We start from the raw sequence: 8,248 nt of genomic DNA on the forward strand, positions 1-8,248 counted from the left end.
AACTAATGAAGTATCCATAGTTCATTGATGTCGATCGTTACATACACTCACCTTATGCTTGTCCAAGTGAGGGGGAGAATACTTATGAATGCTCCATAATGACATCGGGGGTCCATGACCTTATGTCACCCCGACATGACTATACTTGCTTCCAAGTTCTAATGTATGAATTGATGATATATGTATGATGATATTAAATTATGATGAAACCATGATATGAATATGACATGAATGATAGTGACGACCATGATGACGTATAATGTACGATGATAAATGCATGCTATGTATGATGATACGATTCCACCGCGCCTAGATGGCTGGGCATGTCACCGCTAAGGCGGGCTGCATACGATTCCACCGCGCCTAGATGGCCGGGCATGTCACCGCTAAGGCGGGCTGCTATGATTCCGGCGAGCCTAGAGGGCCGAACGCAACCTGTAGTGGGCGGCACATGATGGTTACCCGGACGCGGGTTAACGACATGACGACATATGATTGATGTTACAATGCATGTACGGCAAGATGATGTAAATGTGACATGATAAGGCATACGCTATGATAATGTACATGATGTGTTTATGTATGATGAATGTATATGAAATGTATCTATAATTACCAGAGTACACGAGTTGTATCCTCTACTCATGACTTATGATATTCTTATTATGCTTATTTCATTTTACTCTTTACATACTCGGTACAATGTTCGTGCGACGTCCTTTTTCCTTGGACGCTGTGTTCATGCCACGAGTAGGCAAGGAGACGGTGCTGATCTATAGGGGCCAGTGGATGACGCGTGAGCACTCCCATTGTCCGAAATTTTATTGATTATTCTTTTGGTACATACATGTATATATCCATGATTGGGCATGGCGGGGTCCTGTCCCGTCCATATGTCTAGTACCCTAGTAGAGGCTCGTAGATACGCAGTGTCGGTAGTATGGTCCCATGGTTGTATGTGTATGCATGTATATATATTATTTTGATAGCCGAAGGGCTTAAGTTTATAAAAGTAATTACGTTTCCTATGATGCTATATTTTCATGAAATTGAGTAACATTATAAATGAGAGCAGATAAGTAATAGCATGAGCGGTGTTCGGTGGTTAGCCCCGGATACCCGTCATGGCCCGTAGTTCGGGTCGTGACACTATCTTAACTTGTTAACAATTCAGACACTGAGCGACAAACTCCGCTATATCTTTCTTCATGCCATCCCACCAATACACTTCCTTGAGATCATGATACATTTTTGTTGTGCCCGGATGGATAGAATACCGAGAATGATGAGCTTCTCGCATAACCTGCTGACGAAGTCCTACAACATTAGAAACGCATATTCTACCTCGATACCTGAGTACCCCATCCCTTGTAATCATAAAGGGTGTCTTTTCTTTCTGAGATATCATATCTCGGTAATGGACTAAAACAAGATCCTCATACTGACGCTTTTTTTATCTCTACTACCAAAGATGACATTCTTTGTATCCTGAACTGTAACTCCTGCATCACTTGAGTCTATCAATCGGACTCCCAAACTGGCTAACTGACAAATATCTCAGGCTAGCTCCCTCTTCTCTGGCTGCAAATATGACAGGCTACCCATAGATTTGCGACTAAGAGCGTCGGCTACTACATTGGCCTTCCCAGAATGGTACAGAATATCAATATCATAATCCTTTAGTAACTCTAGCCATCGCCTTTAATGTAAATTCAAGTCCTTCTGCTTAAAGATGTATTAGAGGCTTTTTATGGTCTGTATAGATATCAACATGGACGCCTTATAAATAATGTCTCCACATTTTCAAAGCATGGATCACCGCGGCTAAATCAAGATCATGGGTTGGATAGTTCTTCTCGTGCTTTTTCATTGTCTAGAAGCATAAAGCAACAACCTTACCGTCTTTGTATCAATACACGACCTAACTTAATACCCGAGCATCACAATAAATCACATAGCCATATGCTCCCTCGGGACGAGTCAAAATGGGTGCTGAGGTTAACTTGTCTTTTAATATCTAAAAACTCTGCTCACAAGCATCCGTCCACTGAAACTTAGCTGATTTCTGAGTCAGCTTAGTCAACGGTGCTGAAAGAGAAGAAAATTCCTCTACGAACCTTCTATAATAACCAGCCAAACCCAAGAAAATACGTATCTCCGTTGGTGTCGTAGGCTTTGGCCAAGTCTTCACAGCTTCAATCTTTTGAGCATCTACTCTAAAGCCTTCGTCTGAAATAATGTGGCCCAGAAAAGCCACAGAGTTCAACCAGAACTCGCACTTGGAGAACTTGGCATACTCCATCTCGAAGAACTCAAACCTTTGCTCGTAGATGTTCGTGTACTCGCTCTCGACGGTGAATAAACCAGAATATCATCTATAAACACAATCACAAACAGGTCTAGAAAGGGCCTGAATACGTGATTCATCAAGTCCATAAACACAGCCGGAGCATTAGTTAACCCGAACGACATAACACGAAACTCATAATGCCCATATCTAGTTCTAAATGTCATTTTCGAGATGTCTTCCTCTTTCACCCTAACCTGATGATATCCCGATCTCAAGTCTATCTTTGAGAAGTATTTGGCGCCTTGTAGTTGATCAAACAAGTCATTAATCCTCGGGAGTGGATATTTATTCTTCACAGTCACTTTATTTAACTGCTGGTAATCAATACACATTCGTAATGAGCCATCCTTCTTTCTTACAAATAATACCGGCGCTCCCCACGGCGATGTACTAGGCCTAATAAAGCCCTTCTCAAGTAGATCCTTTAACTGCTCCTTCAATTCTTTCAACTCCGCGGGTGCTATTCTATAAGGAGGAATAGATATTGGCTGAGTATCTGGTAATAGATCGATAGTAAAATCAATCTCCCGCTCTAGAGGAATGCCTGGGAGCTCATCTGGAAACACTTCTGGGAACTCATTAACCACAGGAACAGACTGAAAGGTCGGCGACTCTTCTTGTACATCCTGAACCCGAACCGGGTGATAAATATACCCTTTTCTGATCATCTTTCGTGCCTTAAGGTGAGGAAATAAACCTACCCTCGGTGACAAAGATACCCTTCCACTCTAGGACCTGCTCGCTTCGGGAGGCTGAAATCGAACTATCTTCGTTCGTGCAATCAACATTAGTGATGTAGAAGCCAACCAATCCATACCCGTAATAACATCAAAATCAATCATGTCTAACTCAATCAAATCTGCTAGGGTATGGCGATTACAAACTATCACTACGTAACCTCGATATATTCGCTTGGCTATAACTGGATCACCGACTGGCGTAGATACCTCATAAGGTTGAATCAACTCGGGCTCTATCCCAAACTTGCCAGCAATAAATGGAGTAACATATGATAAGGTGGATCCTGGATCAATCAGTGCATACACATCATAAGAGAAAACTGATAATATACTTGTGAAGACATCAGGAGACGACTCACGATCCTGCCTAATAGCTAATGCATATACGCTGTGCTGAGGCCCGCTTGAGCTAGACGTTCCACTCCTCCCTCTACCACGTCCGTGCTTTGGTGCACGAGAACTTTGCCCCGGAAAGGCGCGTTGAGAAGAAGAACCAATTACGGACACCGTGGGTCAGACCGTACCCACACTCTCATCAAACACTCACCGCGTCCCTGTGACACAGGCGGCCACAAGCATAACAGCGTCGATCCCGGTCGACACTAACCTGTATGGCTTGCCACCTTTGGGCACACCGCGGCAAATGGGGTCTCATCTGGCCTGACTTTGGTCTATCTTTGAGAACCCGAAGCTCTAAAACTCTGACCCACTTTGGAATAAAAAAATTGATCAAATCTCGAACCTGAAAATCGCGGAGGTGCACTCCCTGCTGAATGGAATGGATACGGGAATCTTCTTGTCTCTTGTCCTCCTACACGAACTCGCCCCCGATATCTAAAGATGTGCCACTCTTACCGTGGCCGGTCACGCTCACGCTACATCCTCCTCTCGTGATGCTTACGGTCCTCCAAATTCTGTGCATATGCCTGTATACGGGAGATATCCATGCCCGGCTATAATGCAGCAGTCGTACACTCATCTATCAAATGTGGCCCTAGACCAGCCAAAAAATGATGAACTCTGTCCTCCATCTCAGCCACCATGGCTGGGGTATATTTAGCCAAAGAATCGAAATACACACAATACTCCTGAACGCTCCTACTGCCCTAGTCAATACGCAAAAACCTATCTGCTCGGGCCCGCCGAACTTCTGGTGGTAAATAATGGCGAATAAAAGCATATGAAAACTCTCGCCAAATAGCTGGAGGGGCATTCTCTCCCCTAGATAGCTCCCATGTCTGCTACCACTGTCCTGTAATATCACGAAGCCTATACGAAGCTAAACTCACCGACTCGACCTCGTCGACGCCTGCATAACCCTCAAGGTCCTCTGCATACCATCAATGAAATCCTGAGGGTCCATACTTTGCTTCACGACGAAAAGCTGGGAGGATCTAACCCGAGTGAAAGTCTTAACCCTCGAACTACCGGCCCGGTCTGCACGATTAACACCGGACACACCCTTGCACCGACGAGCGGCTACCAGTGCGGTCGATGGCCCATGTGACATCTCGCACATCCTGGCCGGGTGCTTCTAGCTGGGAAACTGGGGGCACTGGGGTAGGTGCTGGAAGCGGGATATGTGAAGTCTCAGACAGGCTCTCACTTTGAGTCTTATCTCGAGCCCTAGTAGCTTGTCGGGTGCTAGCTGGTGGCCTCGCGACTGACTCCTTCCTTGCCCGCCCCGGGCGGGGCAGCTTTCTTACGAGGCATTATTGAAATCAACACAAATCATCAGAAGGCAAACTCTCAACACATGGCTCCATCGCACGATCTAAGAGAGAAAGAATGACAATTTCCTAAATGTCCTACAGCTTCCTATTTATAAGTGCGGTGCACAACACACCCATAAATAAGACTCTATTAGACACGGTTGTGAGGACAACCCTGGGGACGGAACGCTCGATACCATACATCACGACCCAAATCGATGGTGTGACGAGTGCACGATCTCTAGTGACACACACCTATACTCGTATTTGGATAACAAGGGCCCATACATAACTCAACGGCCCGAACTTATACCGACCCATGAAAGCATGACATCATGAACTGCGCGTACAATCTGTATATATAAATATATCTTTGAAAGAACGGTGCAAGCCGACCAGGGCATTACATATACTATACACAAAAGAATAGGGAGCCGACAAGGCTACATCATCGGTTTCGGATACTGCTTGTCTACGGACCTCTCTTTGAGTATAAAGTTGTAGAAAGGACGGAGACGGAGCCCGTTATACCCGTATGCATATAAATCTCAAAGAATGGCATACCAAAATAGTACACGACTCGGATCAAATGGAGCGCACCGACCCCGCCCTAGGTGCAGAGGTCCTACTAAGCCGGTCGCCTTTGTCTGTCTACACGAACTTTGCGGCATGACGCGGCCCACCGAAATAGGGGGAGTCAGTACGAATAATGTACTGAGTATGTAAATCATAAGAGTAACATGAACATAAGAATCATGAACGGAATCTCAAACTCAAAAGTCAGCGCGCGTACGAATGCATCCGTATGACCGAGAATCGAAAATATCTTAATAAATACGTATAAGCGATAATGCCCTCGTGGCGTACAATATGCATGCTCTAAATGATAATCATGCTCATGTATATATAGGTCATAGTGCTGAGGAATGTTCAGCCTGATCCATTATCTCATATCCCATCGACCTCTCTACGGCCATCATGATCATCATATACATTACTGCAGAACGTGCAGCCCGATCCATATATCATCATCATGGTGCACCAGCTGATCAGGTGGTAACGCGTATATAACGCCTATCCCTTTCCCTATACCCCATATACATATAATATGCGCGTATATAATGCCTTCTGGTCACAGGTCAATATGTATATGAATATATGAATGCAATGCATGTATAAACTGAATACATAGAACTCTCGGAGTGACACAAGGTCGTACTATCTCCGATGAACATCTTTTGAGCTAACATCGTCAATATAAGAAATATCAAGACCCATGAACAGAAGGAACAATCATAAACGGGGTATAGGAATATTAAAGAATGAAGTACTCCTAATGCTTCTAAGAGTAGAGCAATATGGAAGCTCATTTACTCGCTTGCTCATTCATATCATAAGACCATCCCAAAATGAAAGAAAGGATACCCTTACATACCTTAACGTCTCCTTAATCACTTAACATTATCCTTCCAAGTTCGAAAAGTCTACATTCAAGAGGATTCACAGTGAAGTTAAGTCTTAAAACATGCTTAAGTTCAAACTAGAGCGACTAAGAGGCTAACAAAATTTGGGCAGCACTTCCCTATTTCATCAACTTCCACCATATGGCAAAAAAACTCCCAAAAAATAATAGAAAACAACCATAATATCACAATCAAGAAGTTATATTCAATTAAATCCCAAGTTTAGCCAAAATCCCCTTTTGGAGTTCACCTTATAGTCATCTTCTTCATTACACCATCCATGGCTTCTCCACTCTAATTCTTTTCCTTTCTAAGGAATACTAAACCTTTATGTCAACTCAACCATAAGAATAATATAGAAAACATACCTTTTAATCAAATAACTTCACCTCATTCAACTTCCTCCAAGATCAAGTTCACCATAACTTTGGAGAGAAACAAGAACAATCACTTCCTTGGATTACCTTTGAGTTTTGATGTTGATTCTCTCCTTGGATGATATGGAGAGGTGGGGAGTGAGTAGGAACCTTCAATAACTCTTACTAAGCCTCTATAAGGATAAGGAAATAAGTGTGGAAAGGTGAAAATGAATTTGGGGTCGTTTGATATTTAAAAAGGTGGCCAAATCACACCCCGACTCACTTGGCGGAGAGTATGCGACCTTGCACCTTTGAGTGTGCGGTTGCACACTCTCCCCTCCACTTAGGGGTGGTGTTGGACAGTGAGTATGACCAAAATGGGCAGTTGGCATGCAGTGTGTGGGTCAGGACACTCAATGTGTGACCGCGTGCTACCCCACTTTCCCCGATTTCGCGAAATCGCATTCTTTTCGATTCGTTTGACCTCCAATCCTTATGGAACCTTCTTGGAACTTGTCTAGAACTTCATTAACCATATAAGGGGCCTTATATATCTCTCTCAAAGTGATGCTATGCAATGTGAAACTCACATGGTGTGAAAGCTCTCCAACATGACCCAACTTAAGCTTCACCGACGAACTTATTTCCATTGCTCCGTATAACTTCGAAACCTTAAGGTATACACTTAGCATTATCAAATACCCTCCTTAACCTTACAAGGTCTTCATGTCCACTTTAGGTTTACACTAGCATAATCATAATGCGAGCGACACGAATTTTCCAAGGTGTAACAAAATGATTGTGCCATTGAAGGCAATGGATACATCATCAAATATTTCCTTGAATAGTGGTATACACCTCATTCAATCCCATGAGTAATTGAATCAACCTCTTGTCCTGCTCAACTTTTTGTATCTGTTCCTTTGCACCACAAGTTTAAATACAACCACAATGAGTTTTCGCACTCAAAATGCTTAATTCCTCCCATAATGTTTTCATGTTTGTGTAGTATGTTGTGATGTCAAAAGTGCCTTGACCTAAATCATTGATATCCTTCTAAATTTGGTACAATTTTGTAACATTTATTTGATCATATCGATCCTCGAGTTCCTTCCTTAATTCTACAACAGTGTCGGCATATTCCACACTATTAATACTTTTTTTTTTGCTGAGAGAATGTAAAATCCATTATGTGACCACATCGTCGCACCTTTCCCATTGAGGATACTTTGGAATCTCCAAATCTGGCCGTTTACACTCGCCGGTGATAAAACCTAATTTGTTCTTCATAGAAAGGGAATGAAGAACACTTCTTCTCCAGGACCTATAACTGATTCCATCAAAAGCAACTGGTACTAGCATCAAGTCACGATTGTCCGATGGATGCATGTAAAACGGACTACTCAAATAGATACTCGATTGCCTGTTAGCACCAATATTTGACTCCTCGGTATTATCAGTTACCGCCATTAGTTAAGTACTTTGAGAGACAAATGGATTGATGTGTGAATTTAGGGCAAACAGAAATGAAATCACAATCGCGATTCAGTCTAAGAACTAACAAATTGCGAGCGCAATTCAATAGAAAAACTAGAAAAATTATGGAATTCAATCGAAAAACTTA

This window comes from Lycium ferocissimum, chromosome 10, assembly GCF_029784015.1.
Source record: "Lycium ferocissimum isolate CSIRO_LF1 chromosome 10, AGI_CSIRO_Lferr_CH_V1, whole genome shotgun sequence".
NCBI lineage: Eukaryota > Viridiplantae > Streptophyta > Magnoliopsida > Solanales > Solanaceae > Lycium > Lycium ferocissimum.